Source organism: Pinus tabuliformis, chromosome 3_2, assembly GCF_031772625.1.
Source record: "Pinus tabuliformis cultivar Carrire ecotype Pingquan chromosome 3_2, CPIR1, whole genome shotgun sequence".
NCBI classification, from domain to species: Eukaryota; Viridiplantae; Streptophyta; class Pinopsida; order Pinales; family Pinaceae; genus Pinus; species Pinus tabuliformis.
The window spans coordinates 709,671,203-709,689,025 of NC_142302.1; the positions used below are offsets into that span (position 1 = coordinate 709,671,203).

The following is a 17,823-nucleotide window of genomic DNA, read 5'->3' on the forward strand; positions in this document are numbered from 1 at the left end:
CTCTGCTAAAGCGGAAGACCCAGTTCTCCTATGCTTAAGGTCCGTTGTGTGCTCACTAATCCTCTGATTAATGGAGCGTCCAGTTTCACCAATATAGGGGGTTCCACAGGAACAAGGAATAATATAAACCCTCTTCCCTAAGCCTGGTCAAACTAGTCGTTTCCTGGTCTAATATAGTCGTTTGTTAAGTCAATATAGCTGTTGCCTGGTCAAAAATTATAGTCGTTGGATGTTCTGCTCTGTTTATTTAACATGCAATCTAGATCTGATTCTTCAACTTGTCCTGACGATGAACCACACTGGTTGGTTTGAAACGCGTCGACAAATGAAATATCATGTGATTTACGCTGAAAAAAATTCTCTCTTAAACAATATGTTAACATGTTTCCTTTCCTAATGGGTTGACAGTGTCCATAACACGCTCGCCCAAAAACACACCATATATTAACAAGAAAGCAGCCCCACAAGCTAAATCTAACCTGAAGAAACCCTTGTCGTTGCATTGGCAATATGTATACTTTAATTAGAGGAGGGTATATAAGAGACATCAATGTTTAGTGTGATTTAGAGGAAGCTTGTGATGACTTGTATATGGACAATAGTCATTTTCAATTTCCCTTTGATGACCTTACTCCACCAAATATAGAGAACATCATTGAGAAATAATAATAATGAGCTATGGGTACAATTTCCAACTTGCATATTTTCTGAAGGTGGTACTCCTTGCAAATCCACAAGCAACCTCCTGCAACTATGTGGATGATCTCTATGAGATGAATGGTTATATTTATTTGGATCCACATGATTGTGGTGTGCATTTGGAGCATACTACTCAACAATTTGTCACATTTAGGTGTCTTTAGTGGGGAGTCAACATGAGCACTTCAACATGGGACTTGGCTTTAAGGATGAGTTTCTTGCACTACTTAATTGTTGAGGTTAGGAATTGTACATGAGACCTTAGTTTCATGGAATACTTTAGTATTGTAGTTAGCACTCATATATATGACCCTATTTTGTTGACAAGCATGAAGGGAAATGCTTTTCAAATGGGGATGGAATGGTGAGATCCTCCCTAGGGGTGTAATGTGGGGGCAAAGACCCGTCAGACTAATAATAATTGTGGTCATTCAATGCAAGATGGACTAGGTCCACTATGTTTTCTATTATTAAATAAGACCCACTAGGTAGTTCACTTAGAACAAATGCAATGTAGCTTTATTAAAGAAATGCCACTAAGTAGCTAATGTTTGGTTGTAATTAGGATCTTCTTGCTAGTTATAAAGAAGGATTGCTTCATCCTTATGGGCATCATGTATTGGAGTTTAGCTTATTGAGAAGTTGCCTCTAAAAGAGACAAATAAACATAAATTGATCTTTCCATAAAAAAATCCACGTTTTTGATTGAAAAAAATGTTAAACATTTCTAATAATTTATTATCACAAAAATATGATTATATTATTTCTATAATAACCATTCACATTTACATGCATTTAGGTAAAGTTTATTCTATTTAAATATTGATGAAAATCTAAAAAAAAAGAAGAAGAAGAAGTAAAGAAGTATTAATTTTATTTTTTTAATTATAATGTAATTCCATTGAGGATAAAACATGAGCCTTTTTGTTGAAAGTTTTTGCATTAAATGGTACAGGTAGATGCATTTTAAAAAAGTATATTTCTTTTTTGAATGGAGAAGTAATCATTAGTTAGCATAGTTATGGTAACCTTCAAAAATTTAATGGTGCTTATTCAAATAATTGATAAAGATAAATTGCATTTTAACAATGTATATTTCCTTTTGAAGGAAAAAATAATCATTAGTTTTTTTTTTTTTTTTTTTGTAATGGGTGGGGCTAGTTCCCTTCAGAAGCATCATGGGCCCTTTTTTTTTTATACATATATTACAAATACCTGTCAGAACAACGCTGACAACCGTCATATCATTGATTAATCACCATAGACACATGAACGCCAGCATCAGGACAAATGGGCTGCAGCAATAGCGCTGCAGGATTCGAAACTAGTTGGGGGTGTGCAAACCATCCGCCCCGACCCTCATATCATGCACATGACGTGCACATCGTTAGTATAGTTAACTTTCAAAGATTTAATGGTACTTATTTGGTGATATTCATTGAATTTAAAAATAATTTATAAAGATAAATTGAATAGATAATGGTACTTATTTGGTGATATTCATTGAATTTAAAAATAATTTATAAAGATAAATTGAATAGATGTTAGCAGAGCTCTTATGCTCCCATGACAATTTATGCTTACCTTTAATAGTGGGTAATTCCTCCTACTTTATGATTTGGAACTCTCAAAATTCCCATTTACTCTCCCCAGATTCCAGTGATTTCAAATTACGGCCTCCATAACTTCCCTTATCCCACGCCGATGACTTCAAATTCTAGTGAGAAATCTATACGCTGCAAAAGCCAATGGATGGTAATCAACAACGCAAGTGACACACCACCTGTTGTCATTATCCATTCAAAGACAACCCAAGCGTGCTTATCTCAGGACTTCAAAATGGAAAATGTCATGGGATGCATGGACATGATTAACAGGCGTCATTACCAGGAAACAAGTGTATTAACCGATCGAGCTTTGCATATTGAATGATTCATTCAGATTTGTAGATTTCATATTGAATAATTCAGTGGCCCAGAGTAACAGAGAAAGGAGGACTTGAAGCGCTAAGCTGCGAATCACTTTTTCTTTCTCAGTTTCGTTAATGGAAGGAAGGAATTGTTAATGTTGAATTTAAGTTTCTGTGATTTATATCAAGATTATTAAAATAGTTTTTGGTAATAATCACATCTGAATTTATTTGTTAATCTGTTTCAGTGTGGTTCATCGTCATAAATGAAGAATCAGATCATAACCCCAAAGTAAATAAAAAGATCCAACATTCAATAGTTACTTTTTGACCCAAAAAAAAAAAAAAAAAAAAAAAAAAAAAAAAAAAACAACAACTTAAAAAAATTAATAACTACATTTAACTAGACTTCAAACAAATCGTACCCTCAAAAGAGTTGATCATTTTTTTTTCCTTTTCATTTCTCTATGACTTAAATTTGGGCTCACTTACCAAATCCATCATATTTTTATTATTTTTTCATTTCTGTATCACTTAAATTTGGGCTCACTAACCAAATCCATGGATCATGTTAGGCAATTGGGGGCATAAGGTCTGTCATTAAACCACGCAAAGGTGGTAACGACTGCTATCGCTGAAGTTCTGAATCCTTCGTCTTGAACATGTTGCAAAATCCTTTGTTTCAAAAGCAGAAATGCAAAGAGTTATGTTGGTTATGTACACAGATTTTTACCTGTTGGTTATGTTGATTTGTGTTTTTGGCACTGGACTGTTTTCGTCCACACATAGCAAACTATTTGTTTACAAGAGAAGTAAAATAATAGTTCATTGAAACTGGGCAGGTCTTAATAGCAGGGTCTCCATCGCCAGCTACTGTGCCACTAAAAATTGCAGAGCTGGGATTTTCGGTTAGTCATGGCTACGTGCTCATAGAATGGGATGACTCGTGGCTATACAGAATGGGAGGACTCGTCATTCATGGCCACGTGCTTACGGAATGGGAGGACTGGTGGTTACCTGCGCTTCTGGCCGAGGAGAGGTCTAACGGAATTGGCCGTAAAAGATGCAGATACAATATCAGAAACGGATCGTCACGACTACTACCACGTCGTAAAAAAACGTTCGCTGGAGGAAGACGAAAATGGAGAGATGTGGTTGGTTTTTATTTGCTAGCCTAATCCGGCACAGAAATTTTGGGTATAATTAAGAATTCAGGAAAGTGTTAAGGTTTAGAATCTAGGTCATTTAAAGTTTATTTTCGCAAAGAGACTATTTTCACAAAGAGACATCTTTCGTGTAATTATTAAAAATTCAAAATAGTGTTAAAAGATTTAGAATCTAGGCGATATAGAGTCTATCTCGGCGATGAGACACATTTGAGGTAATTAAGAATTCAAGGTAGTGTTAAGGTTTAGAATCTAAGCAATTTAAATTTTTAACAAGTTTAGAATCTAAGCAATTTAAATTTTTAATAATTGGTAAATTGTGATATTCTGTTATTCTAATTCCACCCAACTAAAATAATAATTTCTTATTGTAGTCATCATAGTTTTATTGAAAAGGTTATCTAGAAGCTTTTACATTTTCCATGCAAACTATAGATAGATATATTTTAAAGAGTAATTGTGTCTATAAAAATATAGTTTATGAATGTGTGATATTTTGTGAAAATTTATAATGATAAAAATGAAAATATTATTATAGAAGTTTATCATAACAAAAATAATAGTTATAACTTGTATATATTGTTATTATTCAAAAAAGTTGCATGTTGTTTTGACGTAACTCTCCAGCGCAGTATGATAGAGATATTGTAATGTAATGTTTAACATTTTAACTAAGTCAAATTATATAAAAATAAAAATAAATTTTAAAAATGTAATTAAATGAAAAGATTAATGCATCATTTTAACTAGTCAAAAAAATAAATAGAAATAGCCCATGGTATTGAGAACTCATGGTATTAACCCATGGTATTAACCCATGGTATCCATGTGGGATGTAGCCTATTTAAAGGGGGGATTAAATCAACGTAGATTTATCTTCACTCTTGATCTATCAAGTGTGGAGAGGGATCAAATCTCTTGATATGCAAACCTCTTTTAGATCTAGCGTTAACATGGATTTAGGTTGGTATATAGCAATTAAAATTGTTGCACTGAGAGATGCTTTCTAGCCAACTATAATAGAGATGTTGTAATGTCATGTAATTACATAAAAACTAAAATTAAATTAAATAAATAAAAATGATGTAATGTAGTGTAAACATTTTAACTAGTTCGAAATAAAATAACAAAATAAAAATAAAAATAAACTTAAAAAACAAAATGATAATAAAAATGAAAATGGTTCATGTTATTGAAAGCTCATGGTATTGACCTATGGTATCTATGGAGAGTATAGCCCATTTAAAAGGGAGAATTAAACTAACATAGATCCATCTTAACTCTCCATCTACCGAGCGCTTAGAGGGATCAAAACTCTTAGATATGCAAGCATCTTTTAGAGTGAAAAGAGATTTGATACCTCTTGGCTCTTGGTAGATCTGGAGTTAAGATGGATCTATGCTAGTTTAATGTTTTGTATAGTTATATATTTGATATATTCAATGTACATTCTGAAATTTAAAGATGCAAATTAGTTATCCAATTTGAAAGGGATCAAATATTTTGATATGCAAATATCTTTTAGAGTGGAAAGGTATTTGATACCTCTTGACTCTTGATAGATCTATATTAGTTTAAAATTTTGTATAGTTATATATTTGATATATTCAATGTACATTCTAAAATTTAAAGATGCAAATTAATTATCCAAATTAAGTTTTTAGATATTTGACCGATTTAATATTTTACTCAATAGAAATATGTTTTTCGTTAATTATATTTTTCAATTTCTAATATTTTTTATATATAATATAGTTGCACTTGTTTTGTTACATTAAATTAACTAGATTCTTTTTCTTTAATTTTTTTTTTAAATATCTTATTGTAAATCACTAAATTTTATTTTAACCTTTAACAAGATTACTTGAATTATTATTATTATTATTATTAAAATAAAATAAATGTTGCAAACGTAATGCATTTCTTTCGTTAGTATCAAGCTTGCAGTGTTAATTAATTAATTTCCATCCTTAGTAGTTTGCGTTTTTTACGATGAAGTTTGAGGTGACATACTAAATAAATCACATTCCACTAAAATACTTATGGATTCGTGAGCACGAAGGAATCTCATAAAGATTTAAACGTACACATGTAAAATTAAAATAGATGTTACTTTATTTGAAGTTACAGTACAGTAAATTTTTTTATCATTATTATATTATAAAATAAAAATGAAATATTTTAACCAATATAAATTCAAATAAATGAATTTAAATATTATTTAAAAATATTAAATTTCAATTCATAAGATTAAACTTTAGGTAAATATTAATTTTATTTGGTAAAAAGAAAGTAATAGTTAGGATAATAAAAGGCAATATCACTAACATTTTTTTAATTGAAATTTTATTAGTAGAAATTATTTTAAATTATAATTTTTCCAATGACAAAACTTAAAAAAGGTTCATGAGAAATTGATAATAAAAAATATATTTGATTCATGTTAATTTTACATTGATAAGCATTCTTTTTTAAAATTGTTTACCGTAAACTTTCATCTACCCCTTTTGTGTGACATTTGTCCCTGGAAAGTCAAAGGTAAAGACACCATTAATGCCAAAGTAATAAGCTTGAAGTAATGATATAGTGGGCAATGCAAAAGATATTTATGTTGATACTTGTTGTAAGCCTTGTTCCATTGGGGCCTCCATAGGTTTGCCTAGGTGGGCACGTAAGCAACCCTAGTCCAATTGTGGAGATAATATCAAATTCTAACTAGGTGTTATGGGGAAGCCAAGCTTTGGAGCCCTTTTCTAAATATCGAAGAAGTTGTGTATCCCAAGCTTTGAACATCTGTTCAACTACTTCAAACATATAAGTTCGTCATGTTGCTATCACGCTGTGAATATCATAGCGCAGGAAGAATACTCCAAATTTCAGGATGCACGACCAACGACCAATGCCCTACCAATTTCATGATGCACGACCAACTATTTTGCTTATGCGTGGAGCATTTTCTTGATGTGTCGGGTTAGAAGTAGGCTCATGTTATTTATCTAGCAATGAAGCTCTATCAATTCTGCTATAAACAAAATAGTGGCAAAGAGGAAGAACCTTGATTGGTTTATGCTATGGTTGTGTTGTAGTGAAGTTGTGTTAGTTATGCTGGAAACAAAATAGTGGAAGAGGAAGGGTGCTTGTGTCTAATAATTTATATTCATAATAGGTTAGAAATATGCCAGTAATGGCTTTGTAGTTGCCCTCAATTATATTTACAAGTTGTATTTGTGTTCTAAAGTTTTTTTAGTGATGCAATGTGATTTTCATCCCTACAAGAAAAATTATAAGTGGAGCAAGAGGAAGTTACCACAAAACTGAATTCTAAATATATATCCTTAGTTCTATTTCCCCAACTTAATTGTGAATTTTATCAATTTTTTTCATGTACTAGCAAAAACTTATCGAGATACATTATAGTCATCTCTCAACAAAGTTCATCACTTTATTCTTCAAACATATTGACTCGGGGAAAAAATGCCCCCTACTTAAAACCCTATGTCTTAGAGAGTTTATAGAAAATGAAGGTGCACAACCAACAAATACTTATGGTGACCTAGAAACGGATCATAACAACTTCGTTCTATTATTTCAACCTTGAATTGGAAAATAGAGAGAATTGTTTAGGTGTAAAGCTAGAAGATAATACATTCTTAACTTCAATGTAGCCACAAATTATTGTATTGTGGTGAACAAATCAAAGAAAAAGGCACATACTGCTTATTTAGAAGAGCAAGTGAAAAAGTTTGAGAAGGCTACAAGGCCAAGTAGCTCTTGAGGCTGAGGTGGAATGGTTGAAAACATTTTTTTTTGTAATGTAATGTTTAAAATTTTGACTAAGTTAAATTACATAAAAAAAATAAAAACAAAAATTAATATAATGTAGTGTAAACATTTTAACTCGGTCAAAATAAAATAAAATAAATAAAAATAAAAATAATTTTAAAAACCAAGATGATAATAAAAATGAAAATGGATGGTATTGAGAACCTATGGCATTGATCCATGGTATTCATGTGGAATATGGCATATTTAAAGGGGAATTAAACCAACATAGATCCATCTTAACTTTAAATCTACCAAGCGCCTAGAGGGATCAAATCTCTTGATATGCAAACCTCTTTTAGAGTGAAAAGATATTTGATCCCTCTTGGTGCTTAGTAGATCCGGAGTTAAGATGAATCTATTCTAGTTTAATATTTTGTACAGTTATATATTTGATATATTAAATGTATATTCTAAAATTTAATTATGCAATTTAGTTATCCAAATTAAGTTTTTAGATATTTGATAGACTTAATATTTTATTCAATAGAAATGTGTTTTTCGTTAATTATATTTTTCAATTTCTAATATTTTTTATATGTAATGTAGTTACACTTGTTTTGTTACATTAAATTAGTTAAGTTCTCTTTCTTTAACTTAATTTTTTTAAGTGTATTATTGTAAATCACTAAATTTTATTTTGAGCTTTGGCAAAATTACTTTAACAATTATTATTAAAATAAAATAAAATGGAGTTGTCTATAATGCGACTTTTTGGAGATCCTGCGGAAGAAATTGAGGTTAAATCTTGATTTGTTGCAGTTAAAATGGTTTTTTAACTGCATATTTGGATTCAGCGCCCTGAAAAACTCCTGGAAATTTGGATTCAGCACCCTGAAAAACTCCTGGAACGCCTTGATTGTGCAGAAACTAGCTATGAAACTTGCGATTCCAATAAATTGCTGCTGGATTTTGACCGGAAAAACCCACCGAAAAGACTTCCAAAAAATCTCATTATAGACAACTGCAAATAGAATAAATGAGATATTGCAAATTTAACGTATTTAGTCCCTTAGTTGTTTCAATCAAGCATAATACGCCAGATTACTGTGTTAATTAGTTAATTTCTGTACGTACCATTTTTTTTTTTTTATTACCGTGAAGATTGAGCTGGCTACCACTAAAAAACTTACGGATTTGTCGGCACGATTGAATCTCATAAAGATATGTAAAATTAAAATAGATTTGATTTGATTTGAAAGTAAAGTGCAGTAAATCTTCTTGTTATCATTATAAAATATGAAGATAAACATTTTAACCCATAGAATTTCAAATAAATGAATTTAAATATTTTAAAAATAAATGAATTTAAATATTATTTTAAAGTATTAAATTTCAATTGATAATGTTAAATTTTGGATAAACTTTAAAGTGTTTTAGTCAAAGAGAAACTAATAGCTAACCAATGTAAAACTCAATGTGTTATATATAGAGAAGGCAACATCATTAACATTTTTTTAATTGAAATTTTGTTAGCAGAAATTATTTTAAACTATAATTCTTTCATTGGCAAAACTTAAAAAACATTCATGAGAAATTGATAGTAAAAAAAATATTTAATTTATGTAATTTTTACGTTGATAAGCATTCTCTTTTAAAATTGTTTATTGTCAACTTTTGTCTACCCTTTTGCTTCTTGATTGACATTTGTCCCTATGGTGTGAGGAAAGTCAGTGGTACAGACACCATTAATGCCAAAGTAATAAGATTGAAGTAATGATATAGTGGGCAAAGCAAAGGATATTTATGTTAATACTTGTTGTAAGCCTTATTCCATTGGGGCCTCCACAGGTTTGCCTAGGTGGGCATGTAAGCAACCATAGTCCAATTGTGGAGATAATGTGGAACTCTGACTAGGTGCTATGGGGAAGCCAAGCTTCATAGCCCTCTTCTAATACTAGCAACAATTGTGTATCCCAAGCTTTGAACATCTATCCAACTGCTTCAAACCGATAAGTTTGCCACGCTACGGTCACACTACGAATATTATGGCGCACGAAGAACACTCCGAATTCCAGGATGCACAGCCAACACCCTGCAAATTTCATGATGCACGAACAACTATTTTGCTTATGCGTCAAACATTTTCTTGTTGTGTCGGGTTAGAAGTAGGCTCATGTAATTTGTCTAGCAGTGAAGCTCTATCAATTCTGCTAGAAACAAAATAGTGGCAAAGAGGAAGGATGTTTGATTGGGTTATGCTCTAGTTGTGTTGCAGTGAAGTCATGTCAGTTCTGCTGGAAACAAAATAGTGCGAAAACGAAGGGCGCTTGTGTCCAAAAATTTACATTCCAAACATGTTAGAAATATGCTAGTGATGGCTTTGCAGTTGCCCTCAATTATATCTACAAGTCGTATTTGTGTTTTAAAGTTTTTGTTTTAGTGATGCAATGTGATTTTCATCCAACCTACAAGAAAATTTACAAGCATAACAAGAGGAAGTTTCCGCAAAACTGAATTTTAAATGTATATCCTTGGTTCTATTTGCCCAACTTAATGGTGAATTTTATCAAATTTTGTCATGTACTAGCAGAAACTTATTCAAATACATTACAGTCAACCCTCAACAAAGTTCATCACATTATTCTTCAAACACATTGACTTGGGAAAAAATGCCCCCCCTACTTAGAACCCAAAGTCTTTAGAGAGTTTCTAGAAAACGAAGGTGCACACCCAACAAATACTTATGGTGACCTAGAAACACAACATAACAACTTACACGTTTTAGTGATGTACAACATTTTATTATTTCAACCTTGAATTGAAAAAAAGAGAGAAACGTTTAGGAGTAAAGCTAGAAGATAATACATCCTTAACTTCAATGCAACCACACATTATTATACTTTGATGAACATAGCAAAGAGAAAATCACATACTGCTTATTTAGAAGAGCAAGTGCAAAAGTTATTGAGAAGGCTATAAGGTCAGGTAGCCCTTGAGGCTGAGGTGGAACAATTGAAAACAATTTTATTTGTAATGTAATGTTTAACAATTTGACTAAGTCAAATTACATAAAAAATAAAAAATTAATGTAATGTAGTGTAAACATGTTAACTCGGTCAAAATAAAATAACAAAATAAAAATAAAAATAACCTTAAAATAGAAAATGATAACAAAAATGAAAATGGCCCATGGTTAAGAAAATCCTCAGTATTCATGTGGAATTTAGCTTATTTAAAGGGGGGAATTAAACCAACATAGATCCATCTTAACTTTGGATCTACCAAGTGAGGATCAAATATCTTGATATGCAAACCTCTTTTAGAGTGAAAAGAGATTGGATCCCTCTTGGCACTTGGAAAATCAGAGTTAAGATGGATTAATGCTAGTTTAATATATTGTATAGTTATATATTTGATATATTCAATGTATATCCTAAAATTTAATGATGCAATTTAGTTACCCAATTTGAGTTTTTAGATATCTGATAGATTTAATATTTTACTCAACGGGAATGTGTTTTTCGTTAATTATATTTTCCAATTTCTAATGTTTTGATATGTAATGTAGTTGCTCTTGTTTTGTTACATTAAGTTAGCTAAGTTTTGTTTTTGATATGTAATGTCGTTGTTTCTTTGAATATTAATAGAATTGGTTTTAGACATGTTTCCCATGATTTTGAAAGCCCCCTTTCAACACTAAGTTTCATTGTCACATACATGAATAGACCTCCTTCATACGCTCCTGGTCATTTTTTGCTTGTTGAAAGAAAGACTAATGGAAACACATATTCCCTTCAATGATTGTTCATGTCTTGCCACAATACACTACCATCTCTTCCCCTAACAATCCTTGTTATGTCACTTTCTATTGGAGTGAACTACTCCTATATTTTCCTTTCCACGCACTCCCTAGTGACATCAATTCCACCGATGAGGAAATAATTGCACACTAGGAACAAAAAAAAGGGACATATACACCATGTCATGTTCATCGTGAACCCAAAAACCCCCAACTCCCTCAACTCAAAGATCCCTCCACTCTTGTGATTCCATCTCCTGACTCCATAAACATGGATGAATGGCAAATCCTTACTCACCTCCACCTAGGACACAACATTCAAATTGATGACCTTGAAATGCTTGGAACTTCAATGTTAACCATAATTGGTCATATATGAATATTCCTCTCCACTTACAAGAAATTTCCATACATTTTATTGAGTTCAATCACTTAAGTACCCAAATCCATCATCACCCCTTTTCAATTCCACACCAAAATCGCTCCTTCTCTCTCACCCAAATAACAACTTTTAACATTGTTCTTTTTCACTTCAAAAACACTACACCAATCCCTCCACTCAAAATAATCATCCACGGGATAATTGGGATATGCAAATCTTATTTAATTGGTTGTCTACAAGGCACACTTTTGGTGAACTCCCCAATAAGCACAAACCCCTTGCTTCTACTTGCACCTACTAGTGTTGCAACTTTCAACATAAATGCACTTACAATCCATTCTTCCCTTTGCATCACCGTGCAATTAATTCATCCTCTAGAAGGACATTCACTTCTAAACCTCCAAGAGAAACTCTGTCATGTAAAGTACATTCTAATTGATGAGATGAGCTTCATCGGGCCAAAATACTTTCTTGTATTAATGATCACATAAGAGCATTCCCTTATTAGTGAAATTAACCATTTGGCAATCTCTCTATTATCCTTATTGGAGATTTAGGTCAACTGCCACCTGTGAAATACATTCTTATGTATGCCGACACATCACATGGCAATGCACTTTTGTGCAACTTCAACACATTCGTATCACTTTCAATTGTCTTTCATCAACAAGGTTCTAGCCCTTCACAAGTTACTTTCTACCAACTCCTTACGAACCTCAGGAATGGAACACCTATCTCAAAGACTAGAAACTCCTAATGTCAAGGATAGACTCCTTTATCACGCATTCCAAGCATCAAACATTCCAAGATTCGATGCACCTATATGAAACAAGTCATTCTATTGTTTTGTATAATAAGAAAATACTGAAAAAATTGAGCATGCCAATTACGTTATGCTCTACAGAGCAACAAAGAAAAAAAATATCCTACGATAGAAGATGAACATTTGGATGCAAAGGTCCTCTTATGAAATGCGCAAAAAATTATACTCACCAACAACTTGTGGGTCAATGTAGCCTTTATTAATGGTGCTCTTGGCATTGTCATTTCAATCTTATATGCAACTGGCTCAAAGCCCCTGAAATTATTGTCCTTCATGTTGGTTGACTTCCACCAATTCAAAGAGACACCATGGGACATTTCACATCCAACATTTGTACACATTTCCCCATCACAAGGGGTTCACGTTGCCAAATCCCTCTTCAAATGGTGTGGGCTTTAACAATACATAAATCATAGGGTATGACACTAGACAAGGCAACCATAGACATTGGAAACAAATAACAATAAGGTTTAACATTCACTGCCATATCAAGAGTATGATCATTGTCGTATCTTCAGATCAATCTAGCATTTTTGTTCTCATGCTTCTCATGCATGCAAAATAATCCATATCTCAAACGTCGGCAACAAGAAGAATCATTGCGCACATTAAAATATTCACAAGAGAATATACTTTAGTCAATCATACACTCCATCTTCTGAATATACTCATTGTAAATATGACTCACTCCTTCACCAACTTTCACATACAACTACTTAATATTGCATTTAACCTCACATTGTTCTATTGCGTTTTAGGAAAAATGTTCATATTTACTTTCATTTAAAAAAAAGGTTCGATGATTTCAACATTCATTTCCACTAACAATTACTATTTCTCTCTTTGCATATGAAAAATAGATATGGATGTGGGTTACCTGTACATGCTATATGAATATTACTGAGAAATTCAACAACAAGAACTCGCCTTACAAGATATGCAAATGAGGATGATGCCACCACAATCTCTACGTCGTCATTGTTTGCAACCAACTATTATCTTTCTTTACAAAATAAGAAAATTCTTGCAAAAAATAATCCATATCCATGAAAGAGACACAATTAGGAAAACATGTACCGATTGGAAAGCAAGTCATTTACATTTTCATGCCACAATAAACATTAATTGGTGTTCTCTATGCCATTCCTCACCATATATATATATGATTAATTCCTCTATTGTCATTTTAGATGAGTAACATCCTAGTGGTTTTTAATGTTTCAACATATTACATGTTTCAATGTGTACCATATACTCAATGACAAGATATAACAATTCCATAAATGTTCTATAAATGAAAGGTTCATTTGCAATATATTATTTCTCTATGTATAACAATTTTTGTTCATTGTAGTTTTTAAATTATATTTACACCAACTTATATCTACATACTTTCGAAATTTCTCTATGGCATTAAACATTTAATCCATAACTACAAGCATATCCTCATTATTCGATCACCTCAGTACTGTTCATTTAACACATAAACTTTTATTATCATTTAATAGGGATCTGTTGACTTATATACTTCAACTTCTCACCACACCTATTGTATGCATATTTTCTCACCCTTTAGTATTCCATTAAATGCAGGGGTGTTTTAATCTTTTTTTTTAATTTCCCAAAATTAATGGGAAGAGGGAGACAAAATATATGAGACATGAGATCTCCCACAGGCCATAGATTAACTATTCATATATATATTTTTAAACAACTTGTACAACTATAAAGCATTAGTTTCTTAAGTGGGTGATTTCATAATTACAACATTAAGAGATTTACAAAATTGTCTCCTTACTTTTAAAATTCCATCCATCTAAAATGGCGAGCATGTAAGTCACAAGTTATTGTCATGTCTATTAATATGGAAAAATAAATGCAATTAACCTTCCTCAATTCCCACATACAAATGTTTCTCTATATCTCTTATGTGAAAAAACAATAAATTATGGATTGTGTCGTGGTTTCTTCAAATTTATTTGCTTTAATCTGTCGTAGCTTGGTTAGCATATTTTGTTTATTTTTGTACTTTGTTACATTTGTGTTTGAAAAAAATTGTGATATTTTTTTTCCATGAAATACACATCCGGGAAAACCTTCTAGGCACTTCCTATAGATGAAAGAGGCATATGAGGTAAAAGAAGCCAATAATCATAGGAGGTAGAACCGTCTGATTGTAGAAGCTAATATTCTCTACTACATCATATTATCTCTTCTCTATGTTATCCCAAACTTTCAGATATCAAAAGAATCTCTCTAATTAGACAAGATTATTCAAAACGAATACTCTCTAACACATCATATTCTCTCTTCTATGTAGTTATCTCGAACTTTAGGGTGCCAATATCAATCTTCCAACTCTTCTGAATCATCCAGGTTTTAACAAAATTTGTTTTTTTATTTTATTTCTATGCTAAGATTAGCGCATCACTATTATTTGAGTGTTGATGTGGAATGAAATTCATAGTGAGCATTATTTTAAAATCCAAATCATTTTATTTCCCAGAAAATTATTAAAAAAACATTTTGCTTTATTCAAACTTGATATAAGGTTTGTCTACGGATTTCAAAATTTTAAATGATCAAATTGTATTATCTACAATAGGCAATTTTCCTTTGAGTTTCATCTGTTTGATAATATTTTTGTATATGCATTGTTAGACATGAACATGTTTTTTAATAACATTATGTATGGTTCTTATATGCGAGAACTTTGAATAAATCCTTGTACCTTTCCCATTTCTGATATTGTTTCTTATTTTCCATTTCTAATAACATACGTTTCTTGTGCGCCCTCCCTTGACCCTCTATTAGGAAGAAGGGGATTAAAGTTCCAAACATGAAAGAAGATTTATTGGTGAAAGATTGTTGATGATATAACCTTTTTGTCACCTTGAACCATTATATCATTGGAAAGTACAATGTATATTCAATTTTTACATGAATTGGACTATGGTCCTTTAATCAGCTAAATCCCGAATTGCTTCAATGCTTTTTTTTCTAGTATTGAGCAGACCCATATCAGTGAGACTTCCTCGAAGTCATAGAAGAGTTCAATATGATCCTAGAGTCTAGATGAAAGAAGTTATCCACTATAAGATCATATGAAATTTTCTATCCATTGGTAAAGATCATATGCATTTGTCCTCATAACTAAAACTACCTCTCACTGATCATAACTGATACATATAACAAAGTTGGCCTTCCCTAAAGAAGTATTGTAATCTAAAGAATTATTTACTCGAAGGTTATCCTTACAACCATCATTAGAATATTAGTTTGACCAATTATGACTGTAAATACAATGACCTTATCTAATTCCTTTTACAACTTTGATGTAAAAAACTAATAGCATCACTGACTTGAGACAAAACAATGATTTAAATCAAATCCTAATATTTTAGCTTGAATTCTTATTCTAATGGATTGCTCTAAATTCCAGAGATCCGGTCTTGAGTCTCGGGAAACCATTTTCAACTTACTTTTCTAATTGAGTACGTGTTTTTTTTTTTTTACAAGAACGGGTATGGGATTTGGCCAAAATGCCTTTCACTGGTTACATTTGATCGAGCATAGCCCTTAAACTTTCTTCCACTAACTGATCAAAGGTCCCAAAACTTGGGAAACCGCAAGATTTACTCGAGACTATCAAGTCTATCTCCGTTATTTTCCCTATCTTAAATAGACAAACAAACTGATTCAGTAAAATGTAGAAAAACATGACAATCTTTATGGAATGGAGTCCCAGTTCTCAATTCCGTCTGCCAAGAGACAACCAGCAGGAAGTGGAACTGCCCTGTTGGCTTCCAAATCAGCAGCTTTATTATTGTCCCTCAAAACGTGGAGGAAGGTTGTAGTCCGGAAAGATTTCACCAAGGTTCTGATTCTTGAAATCACTCTTGCCAGTCTAATGTCTGCAGGAGAGGAATCCTCCACTAAGACTTTGATAATGGATTGAGAATCTCCTATAATACTGACATCTGAGAGACCAATAGCCTTTGCTTGCTTAAGACCTTGCAGAAGTGCCAAGGCTTCAGCTTGCATGCTGGTAGACTGCCCTAATCCCCAAGCGAACTTTGCCACAGTTATGCCCTCTTTATTTTTTATAATTCCTCCTGCCCCAGCCAATCCAGGATTGCCTTTCGCTGCTCCATCGAAGAACAAAGAGAATCTGGATTGCCTGAGGAGCAAATCCGATAGATCATTCTCCTTCCCTCTGAATTGCCACTCTTTTATGACCTTGTGATGCCTTGTTTCGCCAGAGAAATGGAGGTCCATCGAGGCACCCCATTCTAAGTCTTGCTGGCTCAGATTCAAATCCGGCAAATGTTCCCCCAGACTTTCTTTCCAAAGGCATTTTGTTTTGGTGATGATGAACTGTGAATTTAGACTTTCATCTCTGAAAACTCTTCTATTACGCTCGAGCCAGATTTTCCAGCAAGCAAATTTCGGCAAGGAGAGCCATGCAGCTATGAAACTTTCATTTTTTGGGAGTGTTTCTAGGTAGTAATTCCGCCAGTTTGCAAAAAGATCTGATATAGACATGGGTAAAATGAATTCAGATTTCCAGTAGCTCAAAAGGCCATGCCAGATTTCTCTTGAAAATTTGCAGTCCAGTATGATATGCTGGGCGTTCTCCTCACTGTCACAGCATAAGTGGCATCGAGAGGGACCATGAAATCCTTTCTTCTTCAATCTATCTACTGTTAAAATCCCTCTGTGGCATAACAGCCAACAAAATGAATCGACCTTAGGCATGGATTTGAAATTCCAGATCCCGTTCCAAACAACAGGATTAGGAGGGACGTTAGGACGATCATGAAGGCATTTATATCCCTGCGCAACCATGTAAAGCCCTGGGGCGGCTCCCCAACCACGAGCATCCTTCTTACCTACGCGCAGAGGCGCCATACCGTTTAACAAAGAAAGGAGAAGATCACGTGCTTGAGACAGCTCAGGAGGGACGGGAGGGAGTCTCCAACGCAGCCAATTTCTGCCTTCCCATTGTGAAATGTCCCAAAGAGTAATGCAACCTGCGTTGTCCAACCACAAACGCAACGCATGTAGAGAGCAATGGGACGATAAAGGAGGGTGCATCATAATGTTGTCGTCCCATATCTTAATTTCTTTTCCGTTTCCTGGAATCCAATACGCTCTGTCTCTGATTAAAGGGGCTGCTTTGTGACATAGTTTGATCAGCTGCGAGCCTGTGGTGGGTAGTAGGGCATCCAGACATCTCTTCCTCTTTCCCATGATATATTTCCTCCATAGAGCTCTTTG

At 32.9% G+C, this 17,823-nt stretch overlaps 1 long non-coding RNA gene across 1 annotated transcript in view; it reads right to left on the reverse strand.

The window, feature by feature from the left end:
- The window catches only part of LOC149182620 (uncharacterized), a 183,132-nt gene extending 167,849 nt beyond the window's left edge, over positions 1-15,283 (reverse strand). The window contains exon 1 of the long non-coding RNA XR_016256769.1: positions 15,275-15,283. This is a non-coding gene — a long non-coding RNA (uncharacterized LOC149182620). The remainder of the gene's footprint in view (positions 1-15,274) is intronic.
- Between the last annotated feature and the right edge of the window lie 2,540 nt (positions 15,284-17,823).